Source organism: Eptatretus burgeri, chromosome 3, assembly GCF_056783735.1.
Source record: "Eptatretus burgeri isolate ZD-2024b chromosome 3, Ebu_testis_v1, whole genome shotgun sequence".
NCBI lineage: Eukaryota > Metazoa > Chordata > Myxini > Myxiniformes > Myxinidae > Eptatretus > Eptatretus burgeri.
In genome coordinates this window covers 54080317-54089672 of record NC_140963.1, presented here as the reverse complement: position 1 = coordinate 54089672, position 9356 = coordinate 54080317, and positions in this window count along the sequence as shown.

Sequence of the window (9356 nt, the reverse complement as noted above, 5' to 3'; positions counted from 1 at the left end):
ATGGCCAACTGGTAGACTGGTGGCCATTTTAGTTGTTAACAAAATAGCCTGGTATCGAACACGTCCTCAACCATTTTTCGGACATGCATTTACAGATCTTGTTCAAAAAGGCTGCGATGTCATTTTTGCAAACCCGGAACAGGATAGGTCCCAAGATATGGAATGAGGGACGCCAACCACTCAGGGCGGACAACAAATGGAACATATTCATTGTTTAACTAAACTTGGAGGATGAGAGGAGATTGGGACCATACTCTGTGCAGAGCGTTGGTGCTGCTAAAGCAGTCTCCTTGGCTATTGGCCACAATCCTGGAAGGGTCGCCACTCTGACATAGTATACCAGTATGCTGGCACTCATTTTGCCGACTTCAGAAGGATGACAGGCCGAGTTAACCCCACTTGGTATTAATTCAAATTCAAAATGTCCATTTAACATTTTAACTTCAATAAGGTTGGTAGGGAAGAAGTCAGGGATTCCACAATCTCATTATCAATGCTCTTGGCTTGGTAGAGTTCAGAGAAATAATCCTTGAGTGAAACCCGGATGTCTTTTTGACAGTGCGTTATTCTTCTTTCCTTCGTGTTTGGTGAGGCTATCTGCTGACTTGTTTTTTTTTCCGAACTTCCAGTCCGAAGAAGAACTTGGAAGAAGCATCCAAGTGATACAGATTTTCCATTCAGAGATGGATCAGAGCTCCCCTGGCCTGCTTTGCACAGAGTGCAGCAAGAAGGGCTTTTTTCTTTGCCAGCAAAAAGTTGGTCCTTTCAGTATTTGAGGCTGAGAGGTTGGATTGCAAAGATAATATTTCTCTGGCAACCAGGGATTGAAGGGCAGAGTCATGTCGAGTTTGATAAGCTCCGTATTGCTGGCAGAAGGATCTTATCTGTGCTTTGGCATTGTCCCACCATTGCACAAGATGCGGAAAGGAGGGTTTACGTTGGAGTAAAGTTCTCCAAAAAACATGAAAAGCATCAAGGAACAAATGAACCTCGAGGAGGCTTACATTAAAAGTCCAGTCGGCCGCACCTTGGTTACGAATTGGTAGGTGAATGCGAAGTATGACCATATGATGATCTGAGAAACCACTGGGGACGATACCAGTGTGGGTCACAATATTTAAAAAATCATTATTAATATAAACACGGTCTAACCTTGCAAGGGACAGATAGCGATCTAAACACCGACACCATGTATATTGTCATGTTGATGGATTACAAGTCCTCCAAATGTCAATAAGGGAGAAGGTTGTCAAAGTCCGAGCCAGGGGTATAATGCTCGCTGGGTGAGGCTCTTTCCCATTGCGATCAATGGTAGAATCCATCGTGAAGTTAAAATCCCCTCCAAAACAAACAAATCCGTTAAAATCTAAGTGTGTGAGGGATGTTTCCAACCACGTAAAACAAGTTCGATCCGTACTGTTCGATCCGTACTCACAGCTGATTATGGGACGCATAGACATTGAGTAATGTGTGTTTAAAACCATTAAGCGTAAAGGTGAGTGAGATTAAATATCCTTCAATAATTTCATTTAAATCAACAATGAGATTACAGAGAGAGGGATGTAAATAGATGGCGACCCCAGCTCTGGGACACTCTAAGCTGCTGAAGAACCATCTTCCTTTCATCATTCTCTCCCATTCGCTCATACAGGAGGAGCTACATCTGGTTTCCTGCAAGAGTAAAAATTCAATGTGGTTCTTCAATACAAGCTCAGTAACTTCATATTTGCAGAAGTTCGAGTGTCCTCCATTAATGTTTAAAGTAGCAATCGAGAAAGCCATCGTGTGGAATTTTGAAAAAGACATCAGTCAATTGGCCGGCTTATGGATGCAGCAGTTTCCTTGCTTTCAAAACCCTCTTCCTCAGACGAAACATTTGTGGCTCAGTCATGCCAAACTGCTCAGACTGAAGGAGCAGCCACTTTGCAGAGCTAATAAAACTGTGCATGTCTGGAAAGGAATCTTGAATTTGAACATGTCTCTTACGGAAGGTGTGCTGTAAAAAAATTATGATCTCCTGGGGGGGGCACAGTCGGAACACCCTCTGATTCCTGAGATAAGCCTGGATGGTTCCAGACTTCGGTACTATCACCAGAGGCAAACGACGAGGCCCCGTCAGAATCATAGTCTGATTGATGATGCATACTTGAACCATGCACCATAGGTGGAGCAGGCATTTCCATTGATTCTGGGAGGGAGAAAGCCATGACCGAAGCAGAACACACATGCTCCACATCTCTAACGTCCAGAGTTGTCTGGAATGCAGATGTCTCAGCCACGATGCTTTTGGTAGAGAGAGGGACCAACATAGGCTCACTTTCAATGTCGATGACATCAGCAACCACTGAGGTGGTCACATCTACCTGATGGGGCACAACACCACCCTCTTGTTCATGCTCATGCTCATCCTGTACATGATCAGGAGCACCGCCAACATCCACCCGAGATAGAACTGCAAATTTGTTTTCCGTTTCCAAAGCATAGAGCGAGCTGGCTGTATTTACATGAGAGCCGTGTAGTTTGCTCGATGGCGCTAGCTTTTTAGAAACGCCCACCATTACATTATGACCGTTGATGTTGGGACGCTTTCTTCGGGAGTGAACGGTGACAAAACCCTCGTTGTCTACTTGAGGTTCTTTAACTTCTGCACTTGCTTTCCAGGGTTGATAATGGGACGTGTCTGCACGTTCCACCACCCGAGATGTACCACTCGTGCTTGGCTTGGGTTCTGCAGCTCCAGGTGCATCATTCGTGCTTGTTCTGGGCTCCTGGCATTGAGAGTCCTCATTACATTCCACACGTTGAGACACCACGAGGAATGTTTGGTTTCGGACACGCATTCTTTAAATGTCCATGCTCACCACAAATAAAGCATGTCATTACTTCATTGGCAATATAAACTCGGTGGTTACGATCTTTATATTTAAGAGTCACAGCAGTACTAAGTGACCGTACACCATTCTTCAAAACAATATAACAGTGGCGTCGGAACAACATAATGTGTCGAACCAAAACGCCAGAACACAAACATAATGGGATCATGGAAATGCGTGATACAACCGTCCCAAAATTACTTAAAGCAGAGATAATCTCTTCGCTTTTAAAGAAAGGTGGAATATTTGATATTGTTACGAATTCTGGCCCGTCCGGCATGCGAGCGGCCACGTACCTCTAATGGCAGCCGCGTCGCCCACTGGACAGACAATTCAGTCGTGACCCTCCTTGGAACTACCGCCAGGAGCTAGTCACGGGTGGGGGTTTAACCTCACCACGATCGTGCCAATTGCCCACCTACGCAGGATAGGGTTGCTCGCCAAATTCGACCAACCTAAATACCTGCGCGAGTAGTCGACCGGGCGATTGTACCACGCCGCAGGTTGGCCGAGGACACGAACCGCTTAAGCGGTCCGTTCCGTGCTGCAGTGATAACCGAGCGGTGTTATCGCCGACCCCGACGGATGTGATTCTGTTTACCGGGTGTTCAAAACAAACTATTAATTTATTCCGCGATTCAATATGGCACTTTCAAAAGGGAAAAAGAGGACGAACGGGACACATTTCACACAAGGACATTTGTAACACACACGTATTCAGAAGCAAGGCAGTCATGCAATGTACAAGAAACAAATAGCAAGCGTTACCACCGAATACGAGCAATGTACAGTCACTTACACAGGTCTACTTATCGGGACACAGCGCCACAGCAGTCATACAAAAGCAAAGAAAAAAACCCTCCCCATAGGCAAAGAGGAAGATGGGGTTCGTAAACCTTTATGGCACGGGACCTGACGGACCGAACGGGTCCCGTGAGACCAAAGGGTCTTACCCGCGCCCTCGTGGCGCGACGGTGGGCAGGTCGCGACGTCGACTCCCCACGGCCTTGCGTAGCCACGCCTGACCTCAGGCCCCTGGCGTGGTCAGCGAGCTCTCTCCGGCATTGCTGCTGGTGCTTTCACGAACCACGACCAAACACGGAAAGAAGGAAGGGCAGAAGGCGCTTCAGGCCAGAGAAAGAATGATGTCGACGACCCAGACAGAGAGCTCATGGACCAGAGAGAGTGAGGTCGACGACCCAGACAGAGAGAGAGACAGAGAGACAGAGAGAGAGAAAGAAATAGAGAGAGAGAGAGAGTGATCGAGCTCGACCCTGCCTACCAAGAGAGAGAAAGCGAGCTAGACCCTGCCCACCAAGAGAGAGGAGCACTCGACCCTGACAGAGAGAGAGAGAGAGCGAGAGAGAGAGAGAGAGAGAGAGAGAGAGAGAGAGAGAGAGAGCGAGCTCGACCCTGGTCACCAAGAGAGAGGAGCACTCGACCCCGACAGAGAGAGAGGGAGAGCGAGCTCGACCCTGGCGACCAAGAGAGAGGAGCACTCGACCCCGACAGAGAGAGAGCGAGCCCCGCATGTGGTACGCCTTATATAGCGCGGGGCTCCGCCCTTCGCTCCTCCCTTCGCTCCTCCCTTCGCTCCTCCCCATTTTAGGCTCCACCTACCTTCGAGAAGGTTCCCGAAAAGGGGCGTTCCCTCACCCCGACTGCCTCACGCTGTTCATCCACCAATCGGCGGCGAGCTGCCCTCCCCCTTTCCTTCACACCAAGCGCGGGGAAAAATAGGCGGGAAAAATCCGCGCGCCCATCGGAACTCTTTAAGTTCCCTTTTTCGTTTGACGGTTTTCAACGCGGCTTGTTGCTTGCGTGGAGGTTTGTTCAAAATAACGATAGAAAAGAAAAACGGCTATCTCAAAGAGTCGCAGCCCGGTGAATCACACGAATTCCCTTTAAACAACGGTGGGGAACTATCTGCACATAAACTTAGCATCATAACTAAGGACCCTTTATGGTGTATTGCGAATTTCCACAGCCATCACAATATATTAATTTTAACAGCAGGTGTGTCCAAAGGACTTTCAGAAAGAAAAAGATCCGGCAGGAGAGACAAGCCGGTTTCAACCCTCTGAGCAACGTATCGCCGCTCTTCAGACAAAAATATCACAACACGTTGATTCATCGTCGACGCTGCGAGAATATTTTCGAGCCCGATGAGCTCTCGGAAACCCATTACAGCATCATCAACACTCACTCCGTCGGGTGGACAAACTATGACCCTGTTCTTTGGAGTGAGTTCCTCATACACAAAATGATGCAAACGTACGTTCGTTAAAATGTAAAACAATACAAAGTATATTGAAGGATCAAGAAACCACAAGCAAAACTAGCAAATGGAGGGAAACAAAAAGATTAATATGAACGAAGTATTTCACGAAGAAAAAGGCAAAATGGAGAAACACCCGCAAGTAAAAATATACCCATCAGAGATGGGGAATCCCCCGACATTGAAACATTTTTTTCAAGATGGCCGCCCCAGTCGGCCATCTTGGATCTGGCCACGCACAAAATCAATAGGGTTCTTCCTTTTCAGGTGGTACATGTGTGACCCAAATTTCAAATCGATATGGCGAACAGTTATGAGTTATCGCACTCACAGCTATAAATGTTGACGCCCAGCCAGCCGGATGGACGGACGGACGACCCGGGTGACAACAATATCCCCCTTTCGCCAAGAGGCGGGGGATAAAACAGGCCCAAAAACCAGGACGTCTTGAACAGGCCTGAGAAATACTTACTGTGCACGCTCTCTTTCTCTCTCCTGTCTCAACAAAGAAAGGAAACACAGGGGAAAACTTCACACACACAAACAAGGATACAAGGGGAGCGAAAAGGGGAGAGGAAAAACACCAACACGACACAGTACTCACAGCGACACTCACAGAGCCGCCATGATGCCACTCCCATGCACAACTCACCAACAAAAGGGAGAAGGGAGAAGGGAGAGAGTAAAGGGGAGTGGGGAGAGGAGAGAGGGGAGAAGGGGAGAGGGGAAAGGCAGGAGGAAGGGGGAGGGGTGAGGGGAGAGGGGAGAGGGAGAGGTGAGGGAGACGGAGAGGGTGAGGGAGTGGGAGAAGGAGAGGGTGAGGGAGACGGAGACGAAGAGGGAGAGGGAGACGGAGAGGGTGAGGGAGTGGGAGAAGGAGAGGGTGAGGGAGACGGAGACGAAGAGGGAGAGGGAGAGGGAGACGGAGAGGGTGAGGGAGTGGGAGAAGGTGAGGGAGAGGGAGACGGAGAAGGAGACGGAGAGGGAGACGGAGAGGGTGAGGGAGTGGGAGAAGGTGAGGGGGAGGGAGGGGGAGAAGGAGAGGGAGAGGGAGAGGGGGAGGGAGAGGGAGAGGGAGAGGGAGACGGAGAGGGAGAGGGAGACGGAGAGGGAGAGGGAGACGGAGAGGGAGAGGGAGACGGAGAAGGAGAAGTTGAAGGAGAGGGAGACGGGAGAGGGAGGGGAGAAGGTGAAGGGGAGGGAGACGGAGACGGGAGAGGGAGAGGGAGAGGGCTTCTGCTCCAGCAGAACATTTTCCCCTTGATGTGACGTCATGTACAAACACGAAGCGAGTAGGAAACACACCTCGAGCTTCTATTTACACCACCATTAAAAAACCATGCTTTGAGTAAAGTTAAAATATGTTGATCTTTATGTTAATAATATAAATCCCAATCCAAATCCACCACCCCAACCACAACAAAACTCTTGAAAACACCATGCGCCACATGGGTTAAACAGAATCCCCAATGGAGCACCGAGGCCAAACACCAGTCTTCGTGAGGTTGAAATCACCTTTAATAACACACACGATACAACGTGCCCGGCTTGGCCAAACATTCCACAATACAGCACCCCTGCACAACGGATTAAACCACGTACTCTACTGGCGTAACCACTTCCCCCCCCCTTTTTTTTACGAGGTCATTTATCTCCTATCATGCTTGGTGTTATAAATGAAGAAAGTAGGTGACAGTACATGGCTTCAAATACTGAGGCAGAGTACACAAAGTTAAACAAGGATAATGGTCACTTAACCTGGAGGAGGTCATATAAATCATGTACCAGTCAGTCAGATATACTGAGACCATCACCGGGTAGACTGCCCTCCGGTCTCGGGGATTATTCTGCCCCATGACAGTTTCTGCAAGCATTGTGACCACAATATGACTCCAAGCATCCAAAATAAAATCCTTGAAGTGTTTGGGCTGGTAACGTACACGGTTGGAGCGTCTTGGTGTCCAGACGGTTGGGCACACCGTTGGATGTTCCTCGCAGGTGTCGCCGATGGCTTTAGAGTAACCAGGTCTACAGGTGTCAAGCCTCGGGGATGCATCCGAACCTAGATCTGGTACCTGTCTACTCGGGAATGGGAAGGATTCAGCACTGTCGGCAGGTGAAGACAGCTCATAAGGGATGAATGGGGGGTCTGGTGGTTTTGTTGCTGGTTGGAGGCATACGTCCTCGGTTTGTTGTGCAACACCATATCCCCGATTGCGAGGAAGTGGGAGCATATCCTTCCAGTAGCCTGGGACTTTGTAGCAACCAGACTTTTTCACCTGATAAGCCACACTCCTCAATTGGGACCCCACAAATTTACGTATGTTGCACCATTGTCCACCGGTGGCAGAGACGAGGTAGCGGTTTCTTGCGCATGACTTGTTACGATCAGAGTACAAATAGATCAAATCACAGACTTCCACTGACACATTGGGCTTGACGGACCCCATGGGTGCCTTCAACTTCTCACTATGGGGGTGGTTAATGGAACCAAGATGGTGTTGGGCTTGTATTATTTGTAAGTCCGAAAACGGGATTTGTTGATTGGTGAACTGATCCCGCTGGCACCACATCTCTCGGGCCGAGAGTCCTCGTGCACGAACTCGTGAGTTCATACTGGCAGTGGCCAGTGCGAGGGTTAGTGGAGTTACTGGTCCTCCAATCGGCTCCTGTTGTAGAAGTTCGTCTTCACATTCACGAACTTCCTTCTCGGCGATGGGATTCTTGTTGGGATTTTTAATGCGACCAATCTCGATGCACATCCGGTGACGTTTAAGAAGCTCATCGTGGACCAGACGTGTGAAGCCGGGAGCCGGATCGGTGCGGATGACAGCAAGTGGTCCATCCAATGGCCGGAGCTCTATGCATAAGCGGATCAAGTTGTTGTGGAGAGTGATGTGTTGTTCATTCTCCACAAGGCACGATGTCGTGTAGGAAGTGGAACATTATCGCAATATAAGAACTCGCTGGTGATTGCGTTTGATGATATCCACTGCGAAGGATACACCAACAGCACCAGGGAGTTCTCCATTGGACTGCTTGGTAATGGTATGAGGAATGTTGAGCAATGCAGCACACTGTTAACACCTCGAGGTTACCTGATCGATTGCTCTGTCCAATTCAAGAGCATAAAAATAGGGGTGAATCACAGAACTGAGTTGATGATGACTCGGGTGATCCAGTTAAATGTGTAATGCTGTTAGAAAGCCATTGACTACCTGACGTGGGACAATAATGCACTCACATGCCGAGGACAAGGGGTTGTCCCGACGGACTACAACTAGGCCATCTTTGGAAAGTGACGCAACCTGGAGGTAACATTTGACATCCTTGATGTTGGTTGTTTTCTTCGATGGACGGGTGCCCTGAATCAGTTGGGCATGAGTCCGCCGTAAGTCTGCGCACTCTGCCTGAACTGCTATCCATGGATATGTGGATAGACGAGGGCTCGCTGAAAACTCTCCACGACAGAGCTTCTCATACGCTTGGACGCACGGCTTGCTATCGGTGAGGATGGATGCCTGATGTTCAGATAGGATAATGAAGGAACTGAAGTGTTTTACTGATACAGCAATGAAAGGGCCTCCACTTCACATGGCAACCAGGTAGGTTGGCGTCCGCGTAACTTTGCGCTAAAAAAAACCCGCAGTGAGGTCTTCCATTGCGACTGATGTACAGACTTGATCCAATGCTGTGTTTTTTGACAGAACCATCCGTCACGATCCATAGCAGATCACTTGGACGAGGAAGAGTAATTGTACGAGCTGACGAAAGAGCAGCTTGGGCTCTGTGGAAGGCAGAATGTAACTCATCAGTCCACACAACTCAGTCCAGTGATTGGCACCCAGCCACAACATCATCCAAGGGGGATAAGAGAGCGGAGCAGTTGGGGATAACACGAGCGAGAACCTCATATGCCCCGATAAAGGATCTCATTCCCTTGACCTTCTCACGAGCAGAACAAGGAGAGAGTGTAGCCACACGGTGTGGGCTGGCCTGGATCGTACCATGAGACCAGATCCATCCAAAGATGGTGGTGCTCTTTGGACATACAACTGTCTTCGTAGCAGAGAGGTGAAGTCAACATTTACGCAGAGCCTGCAACACCATTCTCCAGTTCTGGAGAAGTTCGTCCAATGTGTCACGACCACAATAGAGGTCGTCAGCGAGTTTGGCGACGGTCCCCTTCTCCAAGAGATCACCAA